Here is a 15,105-nt window from a genome sequence, read left to right as displayed (position 1 = left end):
ACATTTGGGAAACCCTAAAAATCCCCAGGGAGTCAATCAAAGGTATCAATCATCTTCAAATAATCCTTATGACAATATACAATGGAAATTGTATCTCAATTCAAGACCTACAGGCATCAATTTCATCAGGTCGACAATTAGGGTTTTTGACCTAATTCACTGAACAACTGACTTTTTAATCAGGACATGGTGCCACAACTCAAATCATGGCTCAATATCCTCAAATGCTTCAATATAATCCATTCATACTACTCATTTGGTGAGGATAACCTGTTTCATTTGAAATCTCCAGAAACGCGATTCGTCTGAAAAAGTCAACTGTACAAGATCACCATTGACTTTTGGGGAATTTTGGTCAACTGATAACACGATTTTATATCGTATATTTAGCCTAAAATCCATAGATATTTATAGCATTTTCCGTTTATTATGTTAATTTATTATGATATTACGCGTGTATTTGCTTTATTTCAGGTTTTACACTTCAATTTCGACTATTTGCGAAAAGGAAAGAAAATTGAGCTTAAATGACCAATATTTATGCCTAAAAGATGAAAAGGGAGTGCTGAAGTGAAAGAAGGGTGCAATTAGGACCCAAAAGGCCCAAAAGAGATATTCAGCCCACCATGAATCAAAAGGCGCGTGGCCCAGACCTGCAAGCAAGTGGAGACGCACGTCTCCACGTTCTCTTCAGCCACGTCACCAAGAGGAGACGGCCGTCTCCAACTGCCCAAGATTTTCTCCACTTGAGACGCACGTCTCAAGTCTTCCTGAAGAAACGGAGACCCACGTCTCCACGCCCAGTCTGCAGAAAGTTCCTCAATTCACGGATTCCAACTGAAAACCTCCTCCTATAAATAGGACCTGCTATCCCACTTCCAAAGGGTCCGATTTCCTGCCAACGAAGTGCTGCCGAAATTGTACCGCGAACTGCTTTTCCTTATTCTGCTTTCATTTAACCGTCTATTTTCTCACAACGATTTCTACACTGGAAATTGTTGTGAACTTTTCATAGATCTAGCCTTACGTTAGGTTTATCGCTTTATTTTCCTTGTTTTTATTTTCTGCCATTTAAATTCCGAAGAACGATCCAGCCAACCTGTGGTGGAAGTTCGAGTACTTCAAGATTCAATTCAATCCAGATTTATTTTAATTCAGGTTTTTATTTACCGCCTTATTTATATTATTTATTTGCATGATATATTATATGCCATTTAATATGCTTATTATTATGAACCGAACCGATTTATGCATGTTTAATCGTATTGATATGTCTGGCTAAAATATTAAAGGTGTCGGTATGTAGAGTAAGTTAACCGTAGGGATCCGAAATAAATTGGCTTAAATTATGTTTTATTAATTATCACTTATTTTTGGTTTATATGTCTAGTTTGATTAGTAAGTCTTAAAACCAATAGAGCGAAAGTTTGAGGGATTAGGACGGTCAAAGGTTAAAATCAATAGAGCGAAAGTTTGAGATCTTTAACTGGATAGTAGACATAGGACATTAGTTTTAAGGATGGCGAAAGCGTATTAAAACTAATTGGAACTTATTTATTTTCAAAAATTGTTTTTACACTCGAGCGGGATGGCGAAAGCGTACGTTAGGGATATTAGCATGTTCCGAGTCAACAGAGCGAAAGTTTGAGATTAGGAGATTTAAATAGATAACGACCTCGTAAAATAGGCATTTTATTAATTACATTGTTTCCAAAAAGCTCTTCTAAAATCTAATGGGATGGCGAAAGCGTACATTAGGATTAGGATAGTAGTCTGACTCAACAGAGCGAAAGTTTGAGACGAGGATTTTTAACCAATTGCAATTAGTAAAGATTTTTAATTTAATTATGCAAAAGCCAATGGACCTTCGGATTACCTTTAGTTAAACGAAATACATACTGATACCTGTCTTTTATTATTATTCTTTATTTTCTCACAATCACTTTCCCTTAGGAACAATCGAAATTTTAGTACTCCTAGCTTTACATAGTAACCTTAGATAACGGTAGATCGATTCATAGTCCCTGTGGATTCGATATCTTTTAAAACTACACGACACGACTGTGCACTTGCAGTTATCAGATTTATAGACACGTAAAGTCGCGATCAAGTTTTTGGCGCCGGTGCCGGGGACTATTTAAGTCGATATCGTAACTCACTGTTACACCGTAGAGACTAGGAAAATTCTTCCCTTTCTTTTTGAACGATTGTATGCCAAATACTCGTTCACAAGGAGGAGACTTAATACAACGAATTAACGAGATCGAACGTTTCATTAACGTTAAACGTCGAGCTCGCAACCTTCCCGAAGTAGCAGAAATCCCGATTAATCAGGAATTGATTTTTACTGATCAAATCAATCAAATCACCCCGAAGTTAGAGATGGCTGCTATTCGTCCTCTTAGAGACTATGCCGCTCCTTCGCGCGCTGAACCGCATTCAAGTATCGCACCACCTGCGATTGAAGCGAACAATTTCGAGCTGAAACCTTCACTGGTCCAAGCTGTTCAACAGAATCAATTCTCTGGAAGCCCTGTAGACGACCCCAATCTCCATTTATCTGTGTTCGTGCAATACGCCGACACTATCAAAGCCAACAACGTTAGTTCCGAAGCTATTCGATTACGCCTTTTTCCTTTCTCCTTGAGAGATAGAGCGAGAGCGTGGCTTCAATCCCTGCCTTCCAATTCCATAACTACGTGGGACGAATTGAAGAGAGTATTCTTAGCAAGATACTTTCCGCCTAGCAAAACTGCTATGCTTAGAGGTCAAATCAACGGATTTACCCAGAAAGATAACGAATCGCTTTTCGAAGCTTGGGAACGTTACAAGGACATGCTTAGAATATGCCCTCATCATGGACTCGAACCATGGCTGATCATCCATACCTTTTATGGTGGTCTCTTATATAACACTAAAATGACTATAGATGCCGCTGCTGGCGGAGCATTAATGGACAAACCCCATGATGAAGCATACAAACTCATAGAGAACATGGCACAAAACCATTACCAATGGGGAGGAGAACGCGCCGCTCTAGAGAAAGCCCAAACCAAAGGAGGAATGTACGAAATTAGTGGTATAGACCGCGTTAACGCTAAAGTAGACGCTTTAACTCAAAAGATCGAGAATTTGACCATCACTCCTTCAGCCACCGCTGCCGCTGTAGCACCTAACTGCGAGATTTGTGGATTGACTGGGCATGTAGTTGCTGAATGCCAACTCTTGACTGGAGTCCCATCTGATCAAGTAAATTACGCTCAAGGAAACCCTTATTCTAACACGTACAACCCTGGATGGAAAAACCACCCGAACTTTTCTTATAAGAACAACAATGCGTTGTACGCGCCTGGACAAGCACCTGCTGTACCACCTGGCTACCAAAAAGCGCCTGTAGCTGCTCAAAACACCCCTAGGAAGTCAAACCTAGAAATCATGATGGAGAACTTCATAGCTTCCCAACAACAAACCAATAAAGACTTCCTGAATCAAAACATCCACAATAGCGAGCAACTAAAACAACTATCGAACAAAGTAGATGCTTTAGCTACGCATAACAAAATGTTAGAAACTCAAATCTCACAAGTAGCTCAACAACAAGCACCTACTGCTGCCCCTGCTGGCACGTTTCCTGCTCAACCACAACCTAATCCTAAAGGACATGCGAACGCGATAACACTACGAAGTGGAACTAATTACGATGGACCCATAGATCCTAGAACCCAAAACGTACCCATGTCACAACAAGAGCCAAAGGAAACCCAAAAGAAAACAACCGACGAACAAACTGCTAAGACTGATGAGAACAATAACGAAGTGGAACCCGAAAAAGAGAAACCTTATGTTCCACCACCACCTTACAAGCCACCAATTCCTTACCCTCAAAGATTAGCCAAATCAAAAACCGAAGCGCAATTTAAAAGATTTGTAGAACTTCTGAAGCAATTAAACATAACCATACCATTCACAGAAGCCATAACTGAGATGCCTTCGTACGCTAAGTTCTTAAAAGAAATCTTATCAAACAAAAAGAAACTCGAGGACAACGAAACTATAACGCTTACCGCTGAATGTAGCGCTATCATCCAAAACAACATGCCTCCAAAACTGAAAGACCCTGGTAGTTTCTCTATACCCTGCGTAATTGGAAAAACCATCATAGAGAAAGCCTTGTGCGATTTAGGAGCTAGTGTTAGTTTGATGCCTCTTTCGACCTGTAAGAAACTCAATCTAGGTGAGCTTAAAGCAACAAGAATGTCTCTTCAACTAGCAGACCGTTCAGTCAAATATCCTGTAGGAATGTTAGAGAATATCCCTGTTCGTGTAGGTCAATTCTACATCCCGACTGACTTCATCATTATGGATATCCAAGAAGATTCTAACATCCCGATCATTTTAGGAAGACCATTTTTAGCGACCGCTGGTGCAATTATAGATGTAAAGCGAGGAAAGCTTACTTTCGAAGTAGGAGAAGAGAAAATAGAATTTATCCTTTCCCAATTCCTAAAAGCACCTTCTATAATTGACACATGCTGTTCTGCTGACATAATCGACGAGTGTGTCAAGGAAATAAAATCCGAACCAAATAAGGAAACCGAAACCCTAAGAATTCCTATGCCGCCAATTTTTGAAGATGACAACTGGCGTGAGGAATATCAAGATAACCACCTGAGTGAATGCTTAGCTTTAACCCCTGATCCTATACCTGGACCAAAGAAACCTGCTATAGAGCTGAAGACACTTCCTACCGATCTTAGATACGAATTTCTAGACGAAGAACTAAACCGACCAGTTATAGTGAACGCCAACTTGGGACGAACCGAGACTGAAAAATTACTTAATGTCCTAAGAAAATACCCTACCGCTTTAGGATACAACATATCAGATCTGAAAGGTATAAGCCCTTCTCTGTGTATGCACCGCATTATGCTCGAAGACGATAGTAAAACCTCTAGGGAACATCAAAGGCGAATAAATCCTATTATGAGCGATGTGGTTAAAAAGGAAATCCAAAAACTGCTAGAAGCTGGAATAATATATCCTATATCTGATAGTAAATGGGTTAGCCCTGTTCACGTCGTACCAAAGAAAGGAGGAGTCACTGTAATCACTAACGCAAAAGGAGAATCTGTAGCACAACGTACCCAAACTGGATGGAGGATGTGCATTGACTATAGGAAGCTAAATAAAGCTACCCGAAAAGACCATTTCCCTTTACCTTTCATAGATCAAATGCTCGAACGCCTAGCTAAACACTCACATTTTTGTTATCTGGATGGATACTCCGGATTTTTCCAAATTCCTATCCACCCTGACGACCAAGAGAAGACCACATTCACCTGTCCTTATGGTACATTCGCCTATAGACGAATGCCTTTTGGACTCTGCAATGCACCCGCGACCTTCCAAAGATGCATGATGGCAATATTTGCCGACTTCCTAGATGGAATAATGGAGGTCTTTATGGACGACTTCTCTGTCTGTGGAGGAAGTTTTGATACATGTTTAGAAAACCTTGAAATGGTGCTCAGACGATGCGTAAGCGTAAACCTAGTCCTTAATTGGGAAAAATGCCATTTCATGGTTCGACAAGGAATTGTACTTGGACACATCGTATCCGATAGAGGAATCGAAGTTGATAAAGCAAAAATCGAAATTATCAAAAACCTTCAACCTCCCAAAACCGTTAGAGAAATAAGAAGTTTTCTGGGACATGCTGGTTTTTACCGACGCTTCATTAAGGATTTCTCTAAAATAACCAAACCCTTAACTGAACTACTCATGAAAGACGCCGAATTTGTTTTCACCGATAAATGCACTGAAGCATTTCAAACGCTTAAACAAGCATTGATCTCTGCGCCAATTATGCAACCTCCCGACTGGAATGAGCCTTTCGAAATAATGTGTGACGCAAGTGATTATGCTGTAGGAGCCGTTCTAGGACAAAGAAAGGATAAGAAACTACATGTCATATATTATGCGAGTAGAACCCTAGACGAAGCTCAGATGAATTATGCCACGACAGAAAAAGAACTATTAGCTGTCGTATTCGCATTAGACAAATTCCGTTCTTACCTGGTAGGAGCCAAAATAATCATATACACTGACCACGCCGCCATTAGGTACCTCCTAACCAAAAAGGACGCTAAACCAAGACTTTTGAGATGGATCTTGTTACTACAAGAATTCGACCTGGAAATTAAAGATAAGAAAGGCACTGAAAATGTCGTAGCAGATCACCTCTCTCGATTGGAAAATCTGAAACCCGAACAAGTACCAATTGACGATGATTTCCCTTATGAAAGACTCATCGCCCAATTAGAAGCAAATGAATTCGAACCATACCATCCAAACTCTGAAACCGAGAAATTAGCTGAAATAGCTTTAGCCCGATCTGACGCACCTTGGTATGCAGATTTCGTAAATTACCTAGCTGCTGGTGTGCTTCCTCCTGATCTAAGCTACCAACAGAAAAAGAAATTCTTCCATGACCTAAAACATTACTATTGGGACGACCCACTCCTTTTCAAAAGAGGCCCCGATGGAATCTTTAGACGTTGTGTACCCGAGGAAGAGATAAGAAGCATAATAACACACTGTCATTCTGCACCGTGTGGAGGACACCATAGCACATCTAGAACCTGCGCCAAAATCCTTCAATCTGGACTTTTCTGGCCCAACCTGTGGAAAGACGTCTATTTTGCTGTACTAAGCTGTGATAGATGCCAACGAACTGGAAACATTTCAAGACGCGATGAAATGCCTCAAAAAGGCATTCTAGAAGTAGAAATATTTGACGTCTGGGGAATAGACTTCATGGGACCGTTTCCGTCATCGTTTGGAAATCAATATATACTCGTAGCCGTCGACTATGTTTCAAAATGGATAGAAGCTATCGCCTCTCCTACAAACGATACACGAGTAGTTATTAAACTTTTCAAAAACGTCATCTTTCCTAGGTTCGGTGTGCCAAGATTGGTAATTAGCGATGGTGGTTCCCATTTCATTTCAAGAATACTTGAGAAACTCCTTCGAAAATATGGAGTAAATCATCGAATAGCCACACCATACCATCCACAAACAAGCGGTCAAGTAGAAGTATCTAACCGCGAAATAAAACAAATATTGGAGAAAACTGTTGCTATATCTAGGAAAGATTGGTCAACCAAGCTAAATGAAGCTCTATGGGCTTATAGAACAGCTTTCAAAACTCCAATAGGAACTACCCCATTCAAACTCGTTTATGGAAAATCATGCCACCTACCAGTAGAGTTAGAACATAAAGCCTATTGGGCCATTAAGAACTTAAACCTAAACTACACTGCCGCTGGTGAGAAACGACTTCTAGACATAAACGAATTAGAAGAACTTAGACAAGACGCTTACGAAAACGCCAAAATCTATAAAGAGCGAACGAAAAAATGGCACGACAAGCGTATATCTAGGAAAAATTTTAGCATAGGCGATAAAGTGCTCTTATTTAATTCTAGGCTAAAATTATTTCCTGGTAAGTTACGATCTAGATGGTCTGGCCCTTTCGAAGTAACTAACATATTTCCGAGTGGAGCGATAGAAATCAAAGGAGAAACCGTCAAACCTTTTGTCGTAAATGGGCAACGTCTTAAGTATTACCATCATCTCGAATACGATGAAAACATCGAAGTTTTTAAACTTGACGAACTGCCCGTTTTTTCGAAAAAATAGTTTTCTATTTTTAAATCGTCGAGCTTACGACATTAAACAAAGCGCTTGGTGGGAGACAACCCACATTTATTTATTCTTCTATTTTATTTTATTAGAACTTTAATTTTTCTATATTTTTTATTTTATTTTTATTTTTCTTTTTTAAAACTTTATTCTATTTTTAATCTTAATTTTAATCATTTTTTATTTTTCATACATCTTATACTAATTATTATAATTATAACTACTATCTTGATTTAAGAAAATATTTCCGTTATAATTATATCTATTATTATAACTTGTTACCTAAGCTTAATTTTAATTTTTTTTATTTTAAATTAACACTAGCCTAATTCTAACTTATCCTAATATTTTCAACTTCTAGGTTTTTCATTTAATTACTAACTACGATGCAAGAAGTTGACAATATGGAAGTTGTGTTCCGTGGTAGAGGACAAGAAGCAAGATTTAACAAGCTGGCTGAAAGACACATGGAATTGACTTGCTATCCTCACCAACCAACTATGGTGAAGCTTGGTATCGAAGAAAGCATCCTACACCTGCTTAACCAAATCGGTTGGACTGGTTCTCACTTGTTCCGCAAGTTTAGCACTTATCGGAAGCTCACTCTGGAATTCCTGAGCTCCCTGACCTATCTTCCAAACTGTGGACAAGGGCTGAAAAAAGGAGTTATTCTCTTTAGACTCTTTGGTATGGAGTTTAATTTCTGCATCCGAGATTTTGCTGAAATGTTAGAACTACCTCATGGACCTGATGCATACGCCCAAGTAGCTGAAGAAAATCTTCCATACTGGGAGTTGGAAAAATACTGGGGCAAGATCACTGGAAACGACAACCCTGAAGAGAATGAATTTCAATCTGAGAATATCCACAATCCTGCTTTCCGCTACTTTCACAAAATCCTTGCTCACTATATTTTTGGCAAACCAGATAATGTCACTGAAGTAACTAGAGAAGAGTTGTTCATCATGTTTTGTACATCTCAGAATCGTCCGGTCAATGCCATCGCATTCATGCTAACAAACTTCGAGCGCATCACGCAAGACGAAGTTTCACCCATTAGGATTGGCGGATTTGCCACTATGATCGCTAATGCCATAGGAATGAGAGTGCCTTTGCTTAGATTGACACCTTTTGGTACCCATACCTCTATGGACATCAATTTCTGCTTTAATCGAGGTATCATCGGTAATCTTGGACCTGATCGTTTTGAATTGCTCATTGATAACAAAGTTTGGTATCAGTTCACCTTACCGAATCCTAGGACAAGTGTGCACAACCCTACCAACTGGCTTTACTATGGTCAGATTCCTGAGAGAGAGCCATCACCTGAGACTCCTCAAGCTTATGAACATTTTGATGAGGAAATGCCTGCATCTGAATCTGAGCCTGAAACACCTCCTGGTTATTATGAACCTCTTCCTGTTGATGAACCCATTCCTGATTATGAACCTCTTCCTATTGACGAGCCTGTATCTGAGTATGAGCCTGAAACTCGTTCTGAAGATTCCGTTGAAGATCACACTGTTGATATGACTGATGTCGAGGTCGAGCAACAACGACCCGCTACATCCACCGCATCGGTAAATCAAAGAATGCCTAATCTGAATACGCACGAACAAGCAATCAATGCGCTACAACAAGATGTACAACATGTGTGCAACGAGCTTCACACTTTGCAAATGCATTTCTTCGATTTCATCGACACCGTCAATGCTCAGTTCGACGAAGTTTTCAAACACATTCAGTCTAATCAGAACAACAATAGACGTGGCTAGATGTTACCGCATTAGATTATTAGATTTTTATTTCTAGTTTTAGTAATTTCTATTTCTAGTTTAGATTTTCATTTTTTCTGCACTTTTCCATTCTGCTATTGTTAACACTCAGTACTGATTTAATTTTAAAATGCAATATTTTATTCACTACTGCTGTTGTGTTATATTACACTGCTATTAACTGCTATATATATTTGCCTGGCTATCACTTTTTGCTGTTAATGGTATTGAAATTCGACACTGTTCTGAACTGATGGACACCTTTTTGCTATTATTGGTATCAGTCAGCACTGTCTGGTCACCTGCATGCGTGACCCACTTGCATGTCACAGGAGACGCCCGTCTCCACCTCTGTGGGACCAGACCTCAGCATGCAAGGACAGGAGACGCACGTCTCCATGCTCTGCTGTCATACCCCAATTTTTGGCCTAAGATACCACCTCATATCATCTGCATATGCATCATTTGCATCTCTAACAAATTGCATAGCTTGTGTTTGCTACTTGTGACTCAGCAGGATTTAATCAGGAAATCACTCATCAATACAAGTAACAATCAATTAGGGTTTTGTTCTCCCTTCATTTCAAATGAATCATCTTCATCAACAATTAACATTTGGTCCTCAGAGATTCATTTCAACAAGCTCAAAGACTTTGAATCGACTGAATTAGGGTTTTGACTGAAGACAGCATACTCTTGACTTTTGCTCAGAATTTGACCTAATGGCTTGGGACATGATATCAAGACCTCAAGTGCATCATTTTGACCTAATCCATTGGCTCATAACATCTCCTACACAAAGATTGATCAGACAAATCCTCAGATCAGGGTTTTAAACTATCAGGGACTGAAATCAGGGATCACATTTGGGAAACCATAAAAACCCCCAGGAAGTCAATCAAAGGTTTCAATCATCCTCAAATAATCCCTATGACAACATCCAATGGAAATTACATCTCAATTCAAGATCCACAGTCATCAATTTCATCAGGTCGACAATTAGGGTTTTTGACCTAATTCACTGAGCAACTGACTTTTTAATCAGGACATGGTGCCACAACTCAAATCATGGCTCAATATCCTCTAATGCTTCAATATGGTCCATTCATACTATTCATTTGGTGAGGATAGCCTGTTTCATTTGAAATCTCCAGAAACGCGATTCGTCTGAAAAAGTCAACTGTACAAGATCACCATTGACTTTTGGGGAATTTTGGTCAACCATGACTTTTGAAGTTTTGAATCATCAATATATGATATATGAAGTCATTTGATCAAGAAAAATCAAGAAAATCAATCAAGAATCAAAAAGTCAAAGTTTGACTTTTCATACTTAGAAATTTTTCTAAGTGTTTTTCATGGTTTTTTTCCAAACTTTGAAAGGGAATTTCTCAAAATTTCACCTACAAACTGAAAAAAACTTCCAACATGAAAGTTGTAGATTTTGATCCAATAAACAACTTTGATACATATAAATTTTTTCCATAAGATCAACCATTTAAGAGATATGGTGCTTCAAAGTTGGTACTTTTTGAAAGTTTCACTTGAAATCTCATTTTCTTCAAAGTTCATGGATCTTTTTCACCCACTTCCTTAAGGATCTTGAAGAAACTTTCAACTAAGCTTTTGAAGTGTGTAACATGAGCTTTCCAAAATGTCCAAGAGCATGAAAAAATATGGAGTGTAGCTATGGTTTTGAATTATGCATTTAGTGATCATTTTCACTTGAATTTTCACCATTTTTCACTAAGTTTCAAGACTACATGACCTATAATGCAAGCAATGATGCAAAGAAGCAATGATTGAGAGATATTTTCTGGTTTAAGATCAGATAGGAAAGAGATAAGAAGCTTGGCCAAAATAACCATGGTTTAGTTACTTTAACCATTTGCATTTAATGTGAAAGATTCCATTTTATCTCTTAAGCCAAATCATCATTCTTGAAGCCACTTGCAAGAGCTCTTCATTCAGAATTCTTGGCCTATAAATAGAGGTTCAAATCACTCTTCAATTCACACCAAAACCTCACAATTATAGGTTTTCTCTCTTCTTTCTTGAATTACAAGTCATGTGTTTCAAAGTGAGGTAGAAAACTCAACCTCCAAACCTTGCAAGTTCTGAACAAAGTGATGCTTCCCACAACTTCTAAATGTCATATATGATGTGTCTGAATCACTCATACACCCCAAAACACCTGAAAACTCAAAATCATCATCTCACCTCCATATGAACACATAAAGAGCCTTATCATGCCAATTTTCATTCCAGATCATTTCTGTCCAAACTACCACTTCTAACATCATCCATATATCACATATGAACTATCCAATCCATCACATATAGCCAATAACCTCAGAATCATCAAATTCGATTCACTCTTGAAGCTTATGCAGATCGGGTACCATGGCCATGCCCAGATGAATTCAGATGGTTCCAAGCATCCAGACACCTTCCATAAGGTTCATTGAAGCTATCCAGATCATCAAACAACTTCTGTAACACCTCCAAGCAAGAATTCGATTCTCAGTTGTGCCGTTTTTAAGGTAAGTGCTCATGAACTTCAAATTCATACTTCCACGCATCATAAATGAAATGTGAGCATACCATCTTGTTTCTGCACCTATGAGGATCATTAACCCTCAATCAATTGCATCATAACTTGCACATACACGATTTCACATTGAATTTCAGTTCTAGGGTTCTTCATGTTCATGCGAAAATTGACCCCTTTAGAGTAAAAATAAATGAATTATAAGACCACCATCATGTTCCTCGTGAAAAACCGAGTGAGATGGACCCTTGGATTGATCAAAACAACACAGTTTTGAAGAATTTTGAAAATCAGTTAGGGTTGTGTTCTTGGCGCGTTTTTTTGGTTCAGAAAATTCAAATTGTTGTTTTAAAATATATTGAACTGGAAGCGTATGTTTAACAAGCCACAAGCGTGGCTCAGTTGGTCCAGGTTTTGGCATGTGAGAGAGAGGGCGTGGGTTCAAGCCCTATTGGAGACAAAACCATTTTTTTTGCAACCTATTTTCTTTCATTTTTTAACAAACTTTAACCACTCATTTAACCAATCAAAATTCATTATTTTCACTTCATTTTTTTTACACTCTTTATTTAATATACATATTTTGACAATGTTAAAAAAAATTATCAAAAAATATTTATTTGATACATTTTTAATTGGTTTTAAAATGACTTGTTTTTAAGTAATTTTAATACTTTTAAATATTGTTTTTTTCATTTGATTTTCAAATTTAATCACTTGTAAATATTTTTTTGAAGCAAACCCTAATCATCTAAGTGTTAATTGAAGACAATCTTCTTGTTTATCTTGATTAAATTGATTTCTTCCAAAATTCAAATTGTTTAAAAACGAGCGATCACGATTCTTTTCAAAAACGGTAAACCATTTCTTTTTGATTTTCAAAGGAAACTATTGATTAAATCTTTTTAATTGATCAATTGATTTTCAAAACGATGTGGGGCCTCTCGAATATTAGAGAGTATAAGTCCCTTTCGTCTTTCTTTGTACAGTTTTTGTTTTAACAGAAAACTTCTTTTCCAAATAAACTTCCAAACAGTTTTTTTAACAAACCAATCTTTCAACTCTTTTTTAAACCATCCACCATGTTTTATGAAAATAAAACATGGGCCTCTCGAATATTAGAGAGTATAAGTCCCTTTCCTTTTCTTTATACAGTTTTTCTTTGTACAGAAAACTCTTTCAAAACAAATCTTCAAACAGTTTTTCAAAAGCGAAACCTCGCGTCTGTAAATAAACAATCAACCATGTTTTGTAAATAACGCCACGGGCCTCCACATAGGTATAAGTCCCAAGCCCCTTTGTACATACCCACTCCAGTACATGAAATTAGGTATTTCATTGTACGCCTTTTGTACATATCTCGATCAGTTTGATTTTTAACTTTAATAACAAACCAAAAACGAAGGTTTCTTTAAATCTTCCCAAACATATACCATGGGCCTCCATGTAGGTATAAGTCCCAAGCCCTTTTGTAAATACCTGTTTACATAGTTGTTGAATAAATTCAAACGGACTTCTCCCCGAGTGTAAGTCCCGAGCCCTTTGTATACAAATGGATCATGCTTACAGGTATATTTCCTTCATAAACTCCATTATATACACACACTTTGTCATATATAATTGTTCATGTTTGTTCATGTTTGTTCATACTTGTTCATGTTTGTTCATATGTGTGATATGTGTGCTTGTTCAACTTAGTACAACACTAGGTTCCCCATAGCCTCCTATTGGGCTTCGTGCAAAGAATCTCCACTAGATTAGGTTAGGACATAGAGTATGGTTTCCCGGTGAAATCGCTCTAAGAGCTCAAACCAACTATACCATGCCTCCCCTTGGGCTTTGTACAAACGAGTGACCCTCCCATAGCCTCCTCTTGGGCTTACAATGCAAGGACCCTGGATTGTCCCTCCCATAGCCTCCTCTTGGGCTTACAATGCAAGGACCCTCGGATAGCCTCCTCTTGGGCTTCGTACAAGGACCCACGGGCTTCTTATAAGCATCCCCAATATCCAAAACAAATACCCTAGGAGATTAGACATTTTTCATCTCTATGCTAGGAGTATCTCTTATATATCATCACAAACAATCAATCAATCAAAATCAAACCTTTTGCCACAAGGCTGGCTAATCAATCAAACTGTTTTACCACCGTACTGGATGATTAATCAAAGTTTTTTGTCACAAGGCTGACTTCATTGAAACTTTTGCCACAAGGCTGGCTGATTAATCAAAGTTTTTGTCACAAGGCTGACTTCATTAAAACTTTTGCCACAAGGCTGGTTAAACAAACAAAAACATCTTTATCATTCTAAGCACCCTAAGTGGCATGGCCCCGGGCTTATAATGAAAAGATTTTCAAATAAAAACAAACAGATGTATGTGATGATATAGATTAGATACATCTAACATTTAGACGACATTTGTCTATTTTTCTTTGCTTCCACTAGCATAAGTGGGAACTACGATTGCTCTGACTTTCTCAACATCCCTTTGAGAATACGTAGGCACAAGGTCGATCCTTGGCGAGCAAAACAAAACAAAAAAAACCATTCAAACCTTAGCACCCGTAGACCCCGAGCTACAGATGCTCTGATTCCCTCTAGGGGATATGTATGCAGAGGATCGCGATGATCTTTGCGAGCATAATCAAACAAACACCTTAGGTCCCACCTATTTCACAAGAACCTCCACCACAACAAGAATGGAATAAAACATAACAAAGAAACCTATAGAGTACTATAGATACGTTGGGTGCTAATACCTTCCCTTCGTATAACCAACCCTCTTACCCAAAGATCTCTCCCCCACTTTTAGGTTATTGCAGCTTTTTTCCTTTTCCTCCTTTGGAAATAATAAAAAGTTTGGTCGAAACAAAGAAAAATCATTTTTTATGAGCACTCGAGCCCAAAGAAGGCATCAGGTGTCTCATCCACAAAAAAAGAGGAACAAAAACGGTTTTTCGCCCGCGACAGAAAAATGGCGACTTCACTGGGGACCATCCTTTTATTGTTTCCAAAGAAAGGGTTATTTCTATTTGTTTTGTTTTTATTTTATTCTTGTTACATGTGTGGT

At 38.2% G+C, this 15,105-nt stretch overlaps 1 non-coding gene across 1 annotated transcript; it reads right to left on the bottom strand.

The window, feature by feature from the left end:
* Nucleotides 1–2,757: 2,757 nt before the first annotated feature.
* Nucleotides 2,758–2,864, bottom strand: LOC131645361 (small nucleolar RNA R71). Its single transcript, XR_009296989.1, has one exon. It is a non-coding gene; the product is annotated as a small nucleolar RNA R71 (small nucleolar RNA).
* Between the last annotated feature and the right edge of the window lie 12,241 nt (nt 2,865–15,105).

Source organism: Vicia villosa, linkage group LG1 (assembly GCF_029867415.1).
Source record: "Vicia villosa cultivar HV-30 ecotype Madison, WI linkage group LG1, Vvil1.0, whole genome shotgun sequence".
Lineage (NCBI taxonomy): Eukaryota > Viridiplantae > Streptophyta > Magnoliopsida > Fabales > Fabaceae > Vicia > Vicia villosa.
The sequence above is the reverse complement of the archived record's forward strand: the minus strand, read 5'-3'. Positions and strand labels throughout refer to the sequence as shown.